This window comes from Pristis pectinata, chromosome 1, assembly GCF_009764475.1.
Source record: "Pristis pectinata isolate sPriPec2 chromosome 1, sPriPec2.1.pri, whole genome shotgun sequence".
Classification (NCBI taxonomy): domain Eukaryota; kingdom Metazoa; phylum Chordata; class Chondrichthyes; order Rhinopristiformes; family Pristidae; genus Pristis; species Pristis pectinata.
In genome coordinates, this window is record NC_067405.1 from 102,765,077 (window position 1) to 102,781,751 (window position 16,675).

The following is a 16,675-nucleotide window of genomic DNA, read 5'->3' on the forward strand; positions in this document are numbered from 1 at the left end:
AGGCTGGCAGAGTAATACATGGGCAAAACCAGGAGCTCCAGAAAGTATGTCTGAGTCATTTGAGGTTCTCCTCAGACTGTGCACATGCACAATGGTAGACACATGATCAAATATGTCATGCAATGATGTCATGCTTACATATTCTACACTGCTTTCCCCTTTGAAAGAAAAACATCAGTGAAACTAGTTCAACAGTATTAACAAATTTACAAGTCTAGCTGATTGGTTTTGAATTCTCTTGGATCTTTGTAGGTGAACTGTATTGCCTGTGCAGTACCCCTCCTTGGATTCACTTAAGGTATAACAACTCAACTCTTTTCAGTCACGTAGTACATCAACTCTTCTTCAACAGCTGTAGGACTCATTTCAGGTGGATGTGCACACTCACTGTTCTCCTGTCTTGTACCCAGCTTTCTGACACTCTCACCCTTTCTTTTGAGGTAATTCATGGAACAGTATATAAACATGATCTGTCTGATTTTTCCTCATTTGTTTACAGATCTCTCAGCTTCTTCATATGGCAATGTGAAACATTGTTAGATTCCATTCTGTTTCACAAACTGTTCAGAATGAAATTGATCAGAAGTGTGGACCATTATCCAAGTTCCAAGGGAAGCTCATGTGGCACAAAAATCGATCTGATTCTTCTGCCGTGTGTTCCATGATGGTGTATGATCCAATACATTTTGAATGGATGGCTATCAACCTGAAAATGCTGTTCATGTCTTTCTCCCAGTAGTTCTGTGGACACATTTGGAGTGGTGCTCTCTGTAGCTGTGAGCTGTAGCATTGACAGACTATGCACTTGCTGGTTAACTCCTTTAGATCCTTTTCTGTGCTGGGCCAATAGACAAAACTATGTGCTATGACTTTCATATCAACAATGCCCAGATGCTCCAAGTGAAGTTCCTCCATTATTCTACTTCATGGTTTTTGGGTGTAATAATTTGAAACTGCCCTGACAGGCTATTTTATATTCTTATCCTGACCTTTTACTGAATCAAACCTGCAACTCAAAATCTACTCATAAACTGCCTTTCACATTGAATCATTCTGCTCCAATCTTGCTACTTCCACCACTGTTAGAAGAAAATCACTCTCTCCTGCCTGTCCAGCAAATACTACATATCATACATCATATGCCCATCTTTGTAAGTCAATCTTAATGATGCACCTCTTGCGGCACTGTCTGGATAATGGATATTCAATATTATACACATATGGGGGACAGGAGGATGGCTGTCTGCCACACTCTCGAGGCCACTGTTGTGGGAGTTGTCCAAATGTTCGTCGTCAGTGGCCAGTGAGTGGCTTGTCTCAAAAAATTTAGTGGAACCTTGTGATTCCAAATATAATATCCAATGCCTTCTTCTCTGAGTGTAGTTTCTTGTTCTTTGATGGTGCACGGAATGCAAATGGCCTTTGCATGTAACGTGGCTTACCCATACCGCATTTCCATAACTGGAGACATCTCAAGCAAGCTTTATCACGTGAATGGTATCGCAGTGACTGGAGACACAAACTATGTTTATTACAGAAATTGTACATCTTCAGCTTGTCAGAGGTTGTACATCTTCCAATAGTTCACTCTTCTTCAACTGTTGATGCTTTATGAAATCTGGCAGAAAACTGGCATTAACATTGGACCACGACAGAAGAAAGATAAAAATTCAGGAACATTCTTATGCTCTAGTCTTGTCACCATCTTGTCTGCGTAGAGTGTGTGGGGCTTTAACATCTTGTCCACAGTTGCCTGCCAAGTCTGGATGATGAGTCTACGTTATAAGACAATGTGGTGTTTGAATAAAGTTCAAGGGTCGCCAGATGGTGTTTTTTTTAATCGATGTTTAATTGTACAGACACAGCTGACAGGTCCGGTTTGATAAAGACAAAGGACTCTGCCAATTCAGGATACAGGTCCTGCTTTGTGGGCAAAGGACATTCTCCACTGTGCACCCTTCAGATTTGTTCAAATTATCCACCACTTGATCATAATTGCCAAAGAGAGGCATCATCTTCGAATACATGAGCCTTTTCTCCAATATGGTACTGGTCTAGGCCTCCAGAAAATTGACTTGCCTTTGGTTGAATGTATATACGGGCTTTGTGCCCCTCAGTGGTGGTACACAAAAACTTGAACATATTTCCATACTGGTCCAGAAGCTTATTCTTCCAATGCACGTTTAGTTCCTTAGCCTGTCTTTTCCTAATGTATTTGTGTGGTCTGTGACTATGACTGGTAGCTTCACATTTTTATTATTATGTGAAATTATACATTAGAGATTTCAGTATCCTCCCAGAAAGTGTTTTCAGATTCAGCATGTGTTTTTGCTAACTGTACTTTGCTGAATGCATCGATGTCTTCTCTGCCCATAAATGAGAAGTCAGCAGCAGTATTAAAGATCATTAACTTTTACTTTAATTTTAAAATTGCAGTATATTCCATTATTGCTGCTAGCGGGGTATATGCTGGTTTTGGCTCTGCACGTTACTCATTATCTTCAGTCTTGTACAAGCCTCTCCCATGAGGCTTTCAGTTATCAGTGTTACCTTTGCCTACTTGGCTGATATTATTGTGAATTTCAGCCCTTACACACACGTTATGTCCTTTGCTTTTTCAGCTGAACCATCTCACTGCCTTAAACTGCCATACTCGTGACGAGTTATCGCCATTGCACCCATAGCAACCTTACCTGTCAGTCTTTCCTTTCACACCAGGTCCATTCCTGTGATTCTGACGTTATTGGAGCTGTCACCTTTGCTACTGCTATTTGTCTCAAACAGCATTACTACTGATATTATGCATCAGCCAAACTTCTTTCGCATTTTTGAAACCTAACTCCATTACATTGGTTTAACAATTTAATTTTTTTTTTGCTTTGGAGTTAAATTGGACACAAATGTCCTGCACCCTCCGAAACAGGAAATACCAAGATTACAGCATTGAGAGAGATACTTCAATCTAAGTAATGACTACTCATTGGCTTTTGGCTCAAACTTGTAACTCACTGTGATCTCCAAGGGTGCCGGATTAAAGGGATTCTGCAATCTCTCTATCACCTCGCTGAATGGAACATCATTTGTCTTGTGGGCCACCAGAAGGTATCTCTAGATGTCTGAGCCCATCCCTATTATTAAGATTGCTTTCTTATATTCTGCTGTGGCTTGTTTTTGAGCAGGTAAAATCTGACTCTTGCTTTAATTTCAATAATGTTGTGTGAATGAAGAACATTTCTATTTATTTGACATAAAAACAAAAACTCTCATGCGCTTTATCATAAATGCTAAGATTGGGTCCAAGCTGCCACCTTGCAAAATTCCCTTTGACAATTTCAAGGTTTATACTCAAAGATCCCCATGTACTGCCCTCAGTTCTTCTGTGCTCGAGTCTGAAAGTGACACCTGTTGCTTCAGGTCTGCACATCGAATTTACTGCAAATAACCCTGAATTTTTACCTTCCAGTCACTCAATGCCTTCAAGGACTTTGTAATACAGACAAAGAGAATGTAACAGAAAAGAATTATACTGCCCAGAGTATACGGCTCTGTGGGTTCCTAATATATAGCAAAGTAACATGTACCGTGTGGACAGTAATATGTAAGAGAGAGTATGAGAAGATGTGTATGGTTATTTGAAGTTCTTCTCAGACCTTACAAAATGATCAAATATGCCATGCTGTAATTTACACTTACTACAAGAGGTAGTTGCACTCAGTCACTCAATTAAACTGCAAATTCCACCAATTCCAATTCTCAATAGAAAGCATGGCCTACTGAGCCACAAAATAGTGAAAGATTATATCGAAACATAAAAGCACCACATATATGGTAACTGCATTATGGCATGTAAAGTGAAAGCAAACTTGACCAGCATGACCAAATCACAAATTTGCTTCATCTTAGCCTTCAAAAAGTATTCCAGCCTGGGATTACTCTAGTCAGGCTGGAAGCTATAAATAGTTTCATGTAACAGCCAGGTTTTGATTTTCTACAATTACCATGAAGTATTGGCACCAGAATTCAACAGAGCTGCCATGAGAGCAAGGTTTAAAAGTTTTCAGTCATTTTGGCACACAATGGGTCAGAATGGAGATTCTGATATAGTAATAATGCACCAGAGTCAAGATATTTATTAATTCATTTTATATCATAAAGTAGTTTAAATTAGGACACCGAATGACCTAAACAACTGATCTCTCCTTGACTCCCAGTAATTACATGTTGGAAATGACTTGTGCTTCAAAATTCTCCAGTCAAGTTTAAACCAAGGAAGAATTTTAGCAATAATATTTTCTTTCTAACTAATCTCAACTCTACACACTCATCATAAATCTCAACATCTTCTCAATAATTACAACTAAATATCCATTCCTGGTAATTAATTACATATATTCATCAGCTTTTACATGAAACACTTCTGTCCAAATTCTCTACTTATTCATGATATTTAATATTAGCATAGCTTAAAGTTATTTTTGTGAAGCATTGGTCATCGTTAAAATTAGGAAGTTCAGAGTAACAGGAATCAAACTTTACAAAGATCTATTTTGTTGCTCCAAATAAAAGTACATGTATCAATATTTATTCATCCAGTTATCCAACATGTCTTTACTAGTGGTTTAGTCCATATTTTACATCTTACTCTTTCCAATCTCTGCTGTTACTATTCTCTGGGGGTTGCTTTAACAAGGGCACCGATCTACTTCTATGGAAGGGGCTCAGGGGAGTCTTCAGATTGAAAACATTAATTCTCCATTAAATGAATGATGGGAAGTGATATGGATTGATCAATGTAACTAACACAAGCACTTTTCAGAAGGTCACCAGACAACACATGAAAACAAAACTAAGATCAGATTACATTCCCTGCACTGACTCTGGACTAAAAGGCTGCATATCTGAGAAGGGAGCAATGCCCATGCACCATTTCCTTCCAGAGGAAAACAACAGAAATGAATGTTTGAAATTGAAAATAATTAATTAAAATTATAAATTATTGAAGTAATACAAATAATGTGTGATTTAAAATGCATTAGATCTGATACTAATCAATAAAACCATTAAATATTATCTTAATCTAATTTTTAAAAAATCACTTACATTCCCCATTCTGAAGACATCTAATAAAACAAATGTGGTCTCCAATTTTACCCTAACTCTGAGTAGCTTTAGATCAGAGTGGCAGATTGCCCAATATTATTGCTTTGGGGCTGGGGGTGTGATCAGATGGTGTGGGCAGATCAGCAACTGGAGGCAGAGGCTCAAGATAAATAGAAGGATGGCTTCCCCTTACCTTGGGGCAGACCTGGCCTAGTCCTGTAATTTTAAGACCTTGTTCCTTGAGTAACCAATGTTGCTGAGTGAAATTGATATCATCTCCAGAAGGAGATTTGCATTAGTGATAATTTCATTTCATGCAGGTCTGATGCTGAAAATGTGTCAGGTGTGTAACCATGACCCAAGAAGAGAAGTGCCTGGTGAAATTTCTGGAGTAATGCAAAATAATCCAGAAAAGTGCATTGTTGGAATTCGCTTGGGGAAAACTGCATTTCCACTTTTGTAATTCTGAAATAAACAGTGTTACCTGATTACATTTCTGGGCAATTTTCTTCCTAATCACATTAAGTACTGGAGTGAAAATAGACACCAATGAATAGAGAATGGTTTTAATAGTTTAACTGATAGTTATCTGGTTAATTATCTGAAATCCTTTTTTTTTCCAGTCACAGTTAAATTTCATTTGAGTTTTGAGTGCTGTTCTCCATTCATCAGCATTTCTTTGCTGCGATATTTTATCTGAAATTGTCCTTGCCACCGGTTATTACTGGATCAGAATGCAAGAATCTCTGATACTGTGGAGGCCCTCACGTACCCACAGTGGGTATTATTCAACTGTAGTAAAATTCCAATAATCTGGCATACTTGTGATTTTCTGCTGGACTGTCAGATTTTCCAGATTATTGGATGTTATTTCTGTTAATACTTGAATATACTTTTAATTCACTTTTATTACCTGTTACACAGAATAATACTACATTTTCTAAGAACCAAGTAAATTGAAAGACCCCAGTGAGTATAGAGTGCAGGAACCAGGGCCCTGGTGTGTTAAATGCAATGCAGAAACAGGGGCCTTGTTCAGTGGAAAGGGAGCACAGCAAAATATTTCTGGGAAAGCCAAATGCTGAACCATCAGGATTTCTGAACAGTCAGAGAGCAGATTTTTACATTATACTGTAAACCTTTACTCCTCAGAAGAGGCCTCCAGTGTTAAATAAGACCTATAGCATTGTATGATGTCACTCAGAGATAATTGAGTAATTTGCTCAAGCAAACATTTAACCAATATAACCTACACCAATTATCAATATTTCTGTTGTATATAAGTATGCAGGAAGATACTAAAAGGAAGATTTTAATTGCAAAACAATAATTTTGTGCAAATGAGATATTTTTCAAATGATTTATGCGTCTTATCAGCAATAAACTGACAGTCAAGCAACAAACTTCTTGCAGACCTGCTGAATTTAAGAATGCTCTATTAATATTGTTTTACAACTTTGCACACACAGCTAATTGCCTTGATTCAACTTTACACTTAGGAAATGTAACTTTTTTAATAACACCTGTCCTATACTCCAACAAACTGAGGGCTAGTAAAATGCAGTACTGAACAGTAATGGACATGTGGATATTTTATGTATTTCAAAGACAAAATTAATCTGTGCAATCATTCATATCTTGTTGGTATATAGTGGCAGACATCATGTCACTAATTAGTGTGCTGAACGAAGTTGATTATTTTAATAGATTTGGTATCGATTGAACCCGCTTGTTCACAACCTTTGTGCCTTGACTGACTCCGAGCTAAGGTTCAGACCTCAAAGCCGGACCATTTCAGCAATTGCCAATTTTCTCATCCATAACACTGTCCGACTCTGGCCTTGCTTTTGCTCATCTTCTGCTAAATCTCACGTTCATGTCTTTGTTGCCTCTGGACTTTGATCATTTTAACGTACTCCATTTGGAGTCCCTTGTTCTCCACCCATTGTCTCCACTTTTAAGGCAGTTATTAAAAAAACTGAAAAAACTTTTTAAAAAACTAAAAAAAACTTTATTTACAACACGGTAACAGGCCCTTCCGGCCCAACGAGTGCGTGCTGCCCGTTTAAACCCATGTTAACCTACCTGTACATCTTTGGAATGTGGGAGGAAATCGGAGCACCTGGAGGAAACCCACGCAGATATGAGGAGAAAGTACAACTCCTTACAGACAGCGGCGGGAAATGAACCCTGATCGCTGGCACTGTAATAGCGTCATGCTAACCGCTACGCTACTGTGCCACCCAATGATGAAGCTTTTGGTCACCTATCTAAGTATCTCCTATTGTGGGTCCAATATAAATTCTTTTGTTTGATCGCACTTCTGTGAAATGCCTTGGTAAGCTTTTGCCATGTTCAAGGTGCCATGTAAGTAGCCATTGTTGTTGTATTGTTGATGGCAAATACAATTTTCTACATTATCATTTTCCTTTTATCAAGCAAGTCAAGACTGCATTTAATAAGCATGAAAAAGTTTATATTAGTTGCCCTTGAACAGCTCATACAGGAGAGTTGTGAGAAATTGCCTATGGAAGTAATTTCCTTATTTCGACCAGTACACTATCAAGTGCAATGACTGCCAAACTCTCTGACTGCAAACGGAAAAAAAAATGCAATTTTCCAGTTTGCTGCAATGCCAGTTTAAAATCTATCCTGTGATTACTACTCTCCTGAAATGGTTATTTTCTCTTGTAAATCACAGGCTCACTGATATTATTGTACCCCATTCAATCTTTTAAATGTTCTGGAGGTTGTTTACATTTCGCATAGCATGACTCTTCAATGCAAATATGACATTTAAAAGAAATATCAAGAGCAGAATACTTTTTTCAAGTAAAAAATATTGAGCACAGTTATCACAAAGTTCTAAGTTCTGGGGTTACCAAAATGCTTGAATCTTTTTCATCTTGAATTCATCTTGTTTTTTTTAATATAAATTATGTATCAAAAAGGAAAGGGGTTTCAACACCAGAAATCCAATCAAGCTCTTGGATCAGATCTGGTCACATACCTTACCAACCAGAGGAAAATTCAGCAGGATGAAGTCACCGAGCTAACACTGAGGTGAAGCTCATTACTTATAAGCAAATGATAATGCTAATGCTGTGGTACTATAAATTTAAAAAAACATAGTGAAATATTCCTTTGTGCATTTCTGCCAGATAGCAGGCAATTTCCCGAATCTCTGGAGAGAACGAATCATCTCATTCAATCTGACAAAGTTTTTAATAGCATGTATAAATTCATAATAATTAAACCTAAATTAAATAACTTGCATTAAAATAACTTTGAATTGATTTTCACCAACATTCAGATGCAATGAATGTTTTTCGTAAGGTTAACAAGAACTCACTTGTTACTTGTGAATTATGATCAACCACAAGATGCACTATTTATAAATTGTTCTGCATTTTCTGCCACTCTGAAATCTATAATACACTATCTAAAATTCTGTCAAAGTGAGGAAGATATGTTAAGTCTTGCTTTGTGGATTAAATGTTAGGTCTGTTGTTAGCAACATCCGTGTTTACTCATGTCAGGCAAATATATATAAAAAAGCTGCAAAGTAAGAGGATGAGCACACCCCTTTCTTTGTTAGACAATAACAACAATTACAAATTGAATACCAGATGGTTCAATAAAAAGATCAGCAACCCATAAACTGATAATGATAATGACTTACAAATAAAATACACCTATTAATTGCAAGCAATTCCACAGCACGCAGCCAATCTTATTGAGCAAGGTAATCACATCTGTTCAAGTTAAAGAAAAACAGATAATTACCCAACACAATGCCAAGTACTATGTGTATTAATATTTCAGAAAAAAAAGTCATAAGAAATCTCTAACCAACAGGCAGTGAAGGCAGGGAGAGGAAGGGCAGAAAGGAAGAGCAGAAAGGATGAGTGGAACCTTTGGGTGTCAGCCATGAGGTCACACTCTCATCTGAGTCAGCAGGTTATGGGATCAAATTCAACCCTGTAGACTTATACTTACAATCTGCACAACTATGTCAATGAAGCATTAGAAAGTGACTGTATTCAAAGGTGCCAGCTGTTGGGAAAATCTTTACAAACCAAGGCTACATTTGTTCTCATGAATCATATGTTAATTTTCAAAGCAGCTCAGAGGAGTTCCATAAGCCTGGATAATATCCTCGACCAGCACCACTAAAACAAATGATTATTTCATTGCTATATGTGAAAGCTTGCAATGCACACACTGGTTGCCATGTTTCCCTACTTTGCTTCAAAACATTCTGACACTTCCTCAAATCTATGACGGACATCATAAAAACTGAGAGTCCTTCCTTCTTTAAGATTACTGTCCTGAAGAAACAAAAAAAGTCTGCTTAAACAATGGATCTCAACTGCAATAACTTAAAAAAAAACACTTTGGGGCATATCAAGGTACTTACAGATCAAAAGTATTCAAACATACGTTCATATCCAAAGGCAATTGTACTGAGTCAAGGAGTGGTGGGCCAGGATGGTAGCGATCCTTTTCCACGAGGTAGCTCTAAACCAAATGCAAGGATAGCTGATTCCAGAAGAACCTCCTAATTTCCAGCTACCAGAAAGATTGCAGTCAAATTCCAATTGGATTTTCTTCATCTATTAGTCTAACAATCTTAGCCTCAAACGGAATTCATTTTAAAGGACAGCTGAGAACAAAAACACTTTTAATTGCCTTTGCTATTTGCATGTTCCCAGTTTTGAAAATTGGACATTTTTCCAGTCTGTTGTATTCCCACTTCCTTTACTTTGTTTAAAATGATGTGATTCTTCAACATATTTTCTAGTCTCCTTTGCATAAATGTAAATCATTTCTTTCTTTCTTTTTATAACTCTCTTTTCATTCCATATATTTCTTTAATATTCCTTCCTGAGTATATTAACTGAATTTGAAAATTCTCTATCAATTTTTGTAAATCTGGTTCTAAAGCATCTTGCGGCATGAAATTAAATTACTTTTTAAATCACTGATGTTAATCCTTTTCTTTATTGCTCTTATTTCAAGCTGAAAGAACTCATCTACTGCCTTCTGCTAATAAAATTAATTTATATTTTTAGCAACCCCACAACAACTTTGCAGATTACCTAAAAATCAAGTTCTCTTCTCTGACCCTGGTATTACATAGATTTGTGAGGAGAGGCCCAATTTTTGCGATCAGAGGCAAAAGGACAACACTTGGTGTTGACCTTGAAGAAAGCTAGGTTCTGTTCTGATGTTTCTCAAACTAGTGCTCTCTCTAAAGAACCTTGGATGTCCAGCAACACTGAGGATATCAAAGACGCTGGGCAGCTAGTCAGATTGAAACAGAAAAACCAGGTAGATGTAAAGCACTGAATATCATTCATATTTTAATCAGTTTGGGGAAAGTACCAAGAAAATCAGGATACATACATGAGATTGAAACTGATGCAGAAACATGAAAAGTACAAAAAAATGAATTCATATTTTAAAAACCATTCACATGGAATGAAGCAAATGAAAATCCACATTTCTGAAATTAATTTTCAAAGGACAGAGTTTGTTCATCAGAAAGTTCCGTTCAGTATTATTTTATTTGAAAATTAAATCTCAGTCCATTTCACAGGGATTAAGATTTTCAATGTTTATTTGAACAAGAGAAGCATGTAAATATTGAAGTTCACAATAACCCATTGATTCAGTGTTGATTATATCCATGAAAGCTACAATAGTGCAGCCCACAGAGAAGCGGGGTATTTTTGATGGCAGGTTCTGGAATATTGCATTTAACCGTACAGTGCAGTCACCAAGATATCAATTTTACACAGCAAACATGGTCAATTTCACCACTGCTACAACTGCAGAGTCAGGGCTATTATTTTAATCATTTTGGGACTGCTTATTTTTTCCCAATTCTACTTGCATTGAAGATAGAAGCAATTCCAGCATGGGAAAAGAAGCAGATTTTACTGATAAATGCTAACATCCTCCACAGACTCACATCCAAACATGGAGGACACAGGCATACTACCTGGCCACTTCCCCACTGCTGGAATCAACCTGGAGTCCAATGTCAGGGTTGATCTATGCTCAGACCCTGCACCAGCCCATTGATTTCAATAGGGTTTCTTGGGCTGTGAGAATAAAGGGAAAGCATACATTCCTTCTTTTAACTTTTGGTATTTGTTTAATGTTTATTCTTGCTTGAAAGTGTTTTAACTCATTTAGTCAACGTACAGGTTAGAAGCTGTGGGCACGCTATGTTGGCACCGGAAGAGTGGCGACACTTGCGGGCTGCCCCCAGCACATTCTTAGTAACGCAAAAAGATGCATTTCTCTGTGTGTTTCAACGTACATGTGACTCATAAATAAATATCTATATTTATCTATATCTAAATGTTTTAAAATGTATTAATGATCTGATTTGAGTTTTAATAAACTTAAATATTCCTAAATGTTAGACACACTGAATAAGTGAAAAACTCTGACAGTTTTAATAGCTAGCAAAACAGGGGTGATAATGATTGTATCAAGGTCCTCACCTCCCATGGCATCCACAACATCTCTCTTTGGCATTTAGACGTATCGTCCACCATGAAGACTGACACAAAATAGTCATTCAAAGCCTCAGCCATTTCTGCATTACCCAATATTAATTCCCTCTTCTCGTCTTCCAAGGGACCTACATTCACTTTAGCCACCCTTTTCGACTTTATATAACTATAGAGTGGAGTTCAACCTGGAAAAGTGTGAAGTGATACACTTCGGGAGATTGAATTTGAAGGCAGAATACAAGGTTAATGGCAGGACTCCACAGTGTGGAGGAACAGAGGCATCTTGGGGTCCACATCCATAGATACCTCAAGGTTGCTGCGCAGGTCAATAGGGTTGTTAAGAAGGCGTATGGTATGTTGGCCTTCATTAGTTGGGGTATTGAGTTCAAGAGTCGCGAGGTAATATTGCAGTTCTATAGAACTCTGGTTAGAGTATTGTGTTCAGTTGGAGTATTGTTTTCAGTTCTGGTTGTCTCATTATAGGAAAGATGTGGAAGCTTTAGAGAGGGTGCAGAGGAGATTTACCAGGATGCTGCCTGGATTGGAGAGCATGTCTTATGAGGATAGGTTGAGTGAGCTAGGGCTTTTCTCTTTGGCAAGGTGGAGGATGAGAGGCAACTTGATAGGGGTGTACATGATGATAAGTGGACGGTCAGAGACTTTTTCCCAGGGTGACAATGAGGGCATAATTTTAAGGTGACTGGTGGACGATATAAGGGGATGTCAGGGGTAAGTTTTTTTTTACACAGAGAGTGGTGGGTGCATGGAACGCACTGCCGGCAAAGGTTGTGGGGGCAGATACATTCGGGACATTTAAGAGACTCTTGGATAGCCACATGAATGATAGAGAAATGGAGAGCTATGTGGGGGGGAAGGGTTAAATAGATCTTGGAGCAGGATAAAATGTTGGCACAACATTGTGGGCTGAAGGGCCTGTACTGTGCTGTAATGTTCTATAAAAAAAAAGGGGTCTAGGGGTCTGGGCATTGGTAATTGTTAAGTTTCTGAAGCATTTCATGGGTGGGGCTTCTTAGCTAGCAATGTTACTTGTTTACCTTGTTTTCGGCCTTTGCAATGCTCAGGGCATTGTCATTTTACACCGAGATTGTCTGGACAAGTAAGATCAGACTTCTGGTGTCAGCTAAAATAAAACTGGGCAAGTAGTGACCCCTGGGCAGGAAGTATGGGTGGCGGACTCATAGCCAATATATCTGGGCCAATATAAACACTTAGAGAGAAAATAAGAACAGACAAGAGCATTCATTCGAAGATATCACCCATAATGATAAATACAAGCTGTACTAAAATGCTTTGTAGTCTTTATTTGTTATCAAAAGGTGAAACAGTTTTGCACAACTTTTGCAATAGAATATTATGTACGTGCAGCTCATGTACAAAGACCCTCCTGTATTGTATTAAACTGTGCTGAATCCAGCATAAAACTCAAATTACTGCAATTGCAATTCCTTTAGACTTCATCAGTGCTGAACCGCCTCAGAGCATTGGAAACAACAATTAATTTTGTCACAAACTGATTTAATACCAATTTAATCCCATGTGTTTTCACAAGTGCAGATCTCATTGAAGAGTACCTTATACTTCCATCTACAAATTCTTCGCCACCAAAAAAACTGTACAGATAAATTACGTGTTATTTCAAATTATCTGAAGACTCATAGTCAACGTGAGGGTGCACATTCAATTTTGCAAGACTGAACCATTCCACTTGAAGACAATCTCCATTAGCCAGAAGTTTGATTTAAAATAGATAAGAAATAAATAGCTAAACTGACAGCAAATATGACTAAATTAACTGGGCCTGTCCAGTATTAGTAAGATATGTTCTGTAGGGCAGCTACATTTCTTACTGTAAGTAGATTTGTTTGACTTACTGTAATATCTGCAGCTGTGGATTATCAAATGAAGTTAATTACAACATGTATTTTTTCCTTAATTGTACTTTTCTCAAATACTCTGTCATAGTTTTTCTTCTATTTACATCAAATTTCCACTTCTTCATCCAATTTGTCCTTGCTGGATTCACTCTGATACCATGGGTATTCCTCCAGTGTGGATTTGAACATCTGATAATAGGCAGGCTACCTGACCACAGAATTATCATAACCTAAGGCCTTGGATTCAGAGTGAATTCAGCACGAGTAGCAAATTGGATGACAAAATGGAAATTCGCTGCAAAAGGAAGAAATACTGTGACAGAGTATTTGAGGGAAGTACAATTAAGGAAATAATACATGTTGTAATTAACTTCATTTGATACCCCACAGCTGCAGATATTTCAGCATGTTAATTGAGCTATGGACACAAAATACTTTCAACAGAATTTCAAATAAGGAAAATGAACACTGTGGCCACAACTGAAGTCACAATCAAGCACATGCACAATCTTGGCATTGCAAATGTAAGCATGTTATTTCATGAACATTCTTTAAAAAACAAGTATTACCTATAAAGCAGTATAATGTAATCATAATTTTTCTGGCAAACATGATCTTTCCATTACCTAATGCATTTTACTAATAATATTAAAGCTTTCTATTCAGATGAAAAGGTAGACGATTCAATAGCTTACACAGTAATTTATCACTGAAGCCTTCAATTATCCTGAAATTCATTTATATTGCATTTCATTGCAAGATCAGAGGATATAAAAGCACACTGGTGCAGATTTTTAACTTCACCACCATGGTGGCTAAATTGGCAGAACGGTTTACCAATTTCTCCTGAATTTTGTTGCTTTGAAGTCAATGAAAGTAAAATTGGGCAGCAGCTATAAATAGTGGGTCATCCATTCTGTTATTTTACCAATCAGATGACATAGAAGGAAATTTATTTCAGTGTCTTATTACGATGATATGATCTGCAAAACACAACAAGTACAAAGTATGCCAAACAATATCTGACTGGCACTAAATGATTGACATGAAAGCCAATCAACTTAAATGGACAAAAATATCATCAACATAACTTTTTCTGCAACTGTTTAATCAATTTATTCCTAACAAACACACAACAGGAATTAAGTTACGATTTTCAACAGCCAGAAAGTAGACCAATTACTAATCAAAGTGGGAACAAGAAAAGTATTGCTGTAAAATATTGTAAATCAATTAATTAGCACCTCATGAATCTGTAATGATCTGAAGTGAAACAACTTGTGAAGCTTTAAGGGACAGCTGTGATACAAATATTTAATTAACTTCCATGATTTACCACATCAGGGACCAAGAATTAGCACTTAATTTCTTTTTAAAAATATGAAATCCATCACTGCCCTGCATGGAGATCATGCAAATTGTTTCTAAGATTCACAATGAGGTAATTAACAAATTAAGGATGTCAAATCCAGACCACAGTACGCTGGCTTTTCTGCAAGTCACGTGTGTCCTGAAGGTTCTGATGTTATGTTATTACACACTGGAACAAAATGCAGGAATGTCAGTGAGTGACAGCCAGGATTTGGCCTTGGATTAACTGGATGGTTGATTTATGCTGCATTTTGTGTCTTGTGCACTATGGCAGCCATTTGGTGCTGAGTGCAGGGAGCTTTACATCCTGAATTTACATTGGAAGTTCCAGCACTGAGCCAGGCTGAGAGAGGAGGAGAACAATGCCCAGAAGGCTGTAATGTGTTAGAAAATGAGATGTTGTTCCTCAAACATGTTGGACTTCATTGGAATAGTGTCCAAGGAAGCAACTGTCAGTTCCAGGAGACTCCCAGACATTCCAGAGGTGTTGACAGCCTGAAAGGAAAGGCTAAATTGTCAAATTTGTGAAAGCATATGTGAAAGAAAAGTCCAACAATGCCTCACTGACCTGCGACATGTATTTATTTGGAGCAAGAAATCTCCTTAAATACCAAATTTAATTCCTGCTTATAGTTTTGAAACTAAGAACTCAGTCCTTCCTCATACAAAAACATATTTCTAACAGAAGGGAATGTAAGGTAAACTAGGAATAAACCTGGGAAGTTGGATGTTCGGAATAATGGGAAAGTGTTCAGGACTTGGAGTGGTTAAACAACAAATTGTAAACCTTACAGTTATAAAAAAAAGAACATGGGAGAAATGCTCGGCAGATCAGACAGCATCTGAGGAGAGAAAAAAACGGAGTTAATACTTCAGTTTTGATGACAGGTTGTCAACCGAAGGTTAAAAATCAAACACATTTAAAGTTGCTGAGAAGGGGGAAGGATGGAGAGGAAACAAATGTCTGTGATAGGATGGGACTGAGCCTGACTGAATGACACAATTGATAGTGATGCTGGGTGAAAGGGGGCTGTGAAGACTTGTTAATCACAGGTTTGGTGGATATGTAAATTGAAAGAAATAGATGAATAAGATATATGAGGACTGAGAGGTACAATACAGTTAAGATCCTGAAAATCTGAAATAAAACACAGAATACTGCAAATACTCAGCAATTCAGGCAGCATCTGGAGAGCAAAAAACAGAGTTATTATTACTGGTTGATAACCTTTCATCGGAACAGGCCAGTTCCAACAAAAACTGGAAATGCTGGTAATCTGAAATTGCTGAATTCATTGTTGAGTCCTGAGGGCTGTAATCTGTTGGAAGATGAGACACTGTTCCTCAGGTTTATATTGGGCTTCATTGGAACAGTGTAAGAGGCCAACAACAGAGAGGTCAGAGCTGGAAAAGGACAGAGAACCAAAATGACAGTTGTTTGGAAGGAAAGAACAGATGAAGTGATCACTAAATTACAAATAATACTGAACAGCAGATGCACACATTTATAGAGAACAGAAACCAAGTACTGCTGAACTGGATAATATGGATAGAAGACTTTCAAATATCTTTCATTAATTGCATAGCTAAACACAAATGTCTCAAGTTTAACATAAAACTGTTCAGCACAGGAACAGGCCCTTTGGCCCACCATGTCTGTGCTGACCAGAATGCCAATCTAAACCGATCCCACCTGCCTGCACGTGGTCTGTATCCCTCCATTCCTTGTCAGTTCGTGTGTCTGTCTAAATACCTCTTAAACATCACTATTGTATCTGC

At 37.6% G+C, this 16,675-nt stretch overlaps 1 protein-coding gene across 2 annotated transcripts in view; it reads right to left on the reverse strand.

The window, feature by feature from the left end:
- LOC127576620 (RNA-binding protein Nova-1) overlaps positions 1-16,675 on the reverse strand; it is a 206,482-nt gene that overhangs the window by 58,995 nt on the left and 130,812 nt on the right. The window lies entirely within an intron of this gene.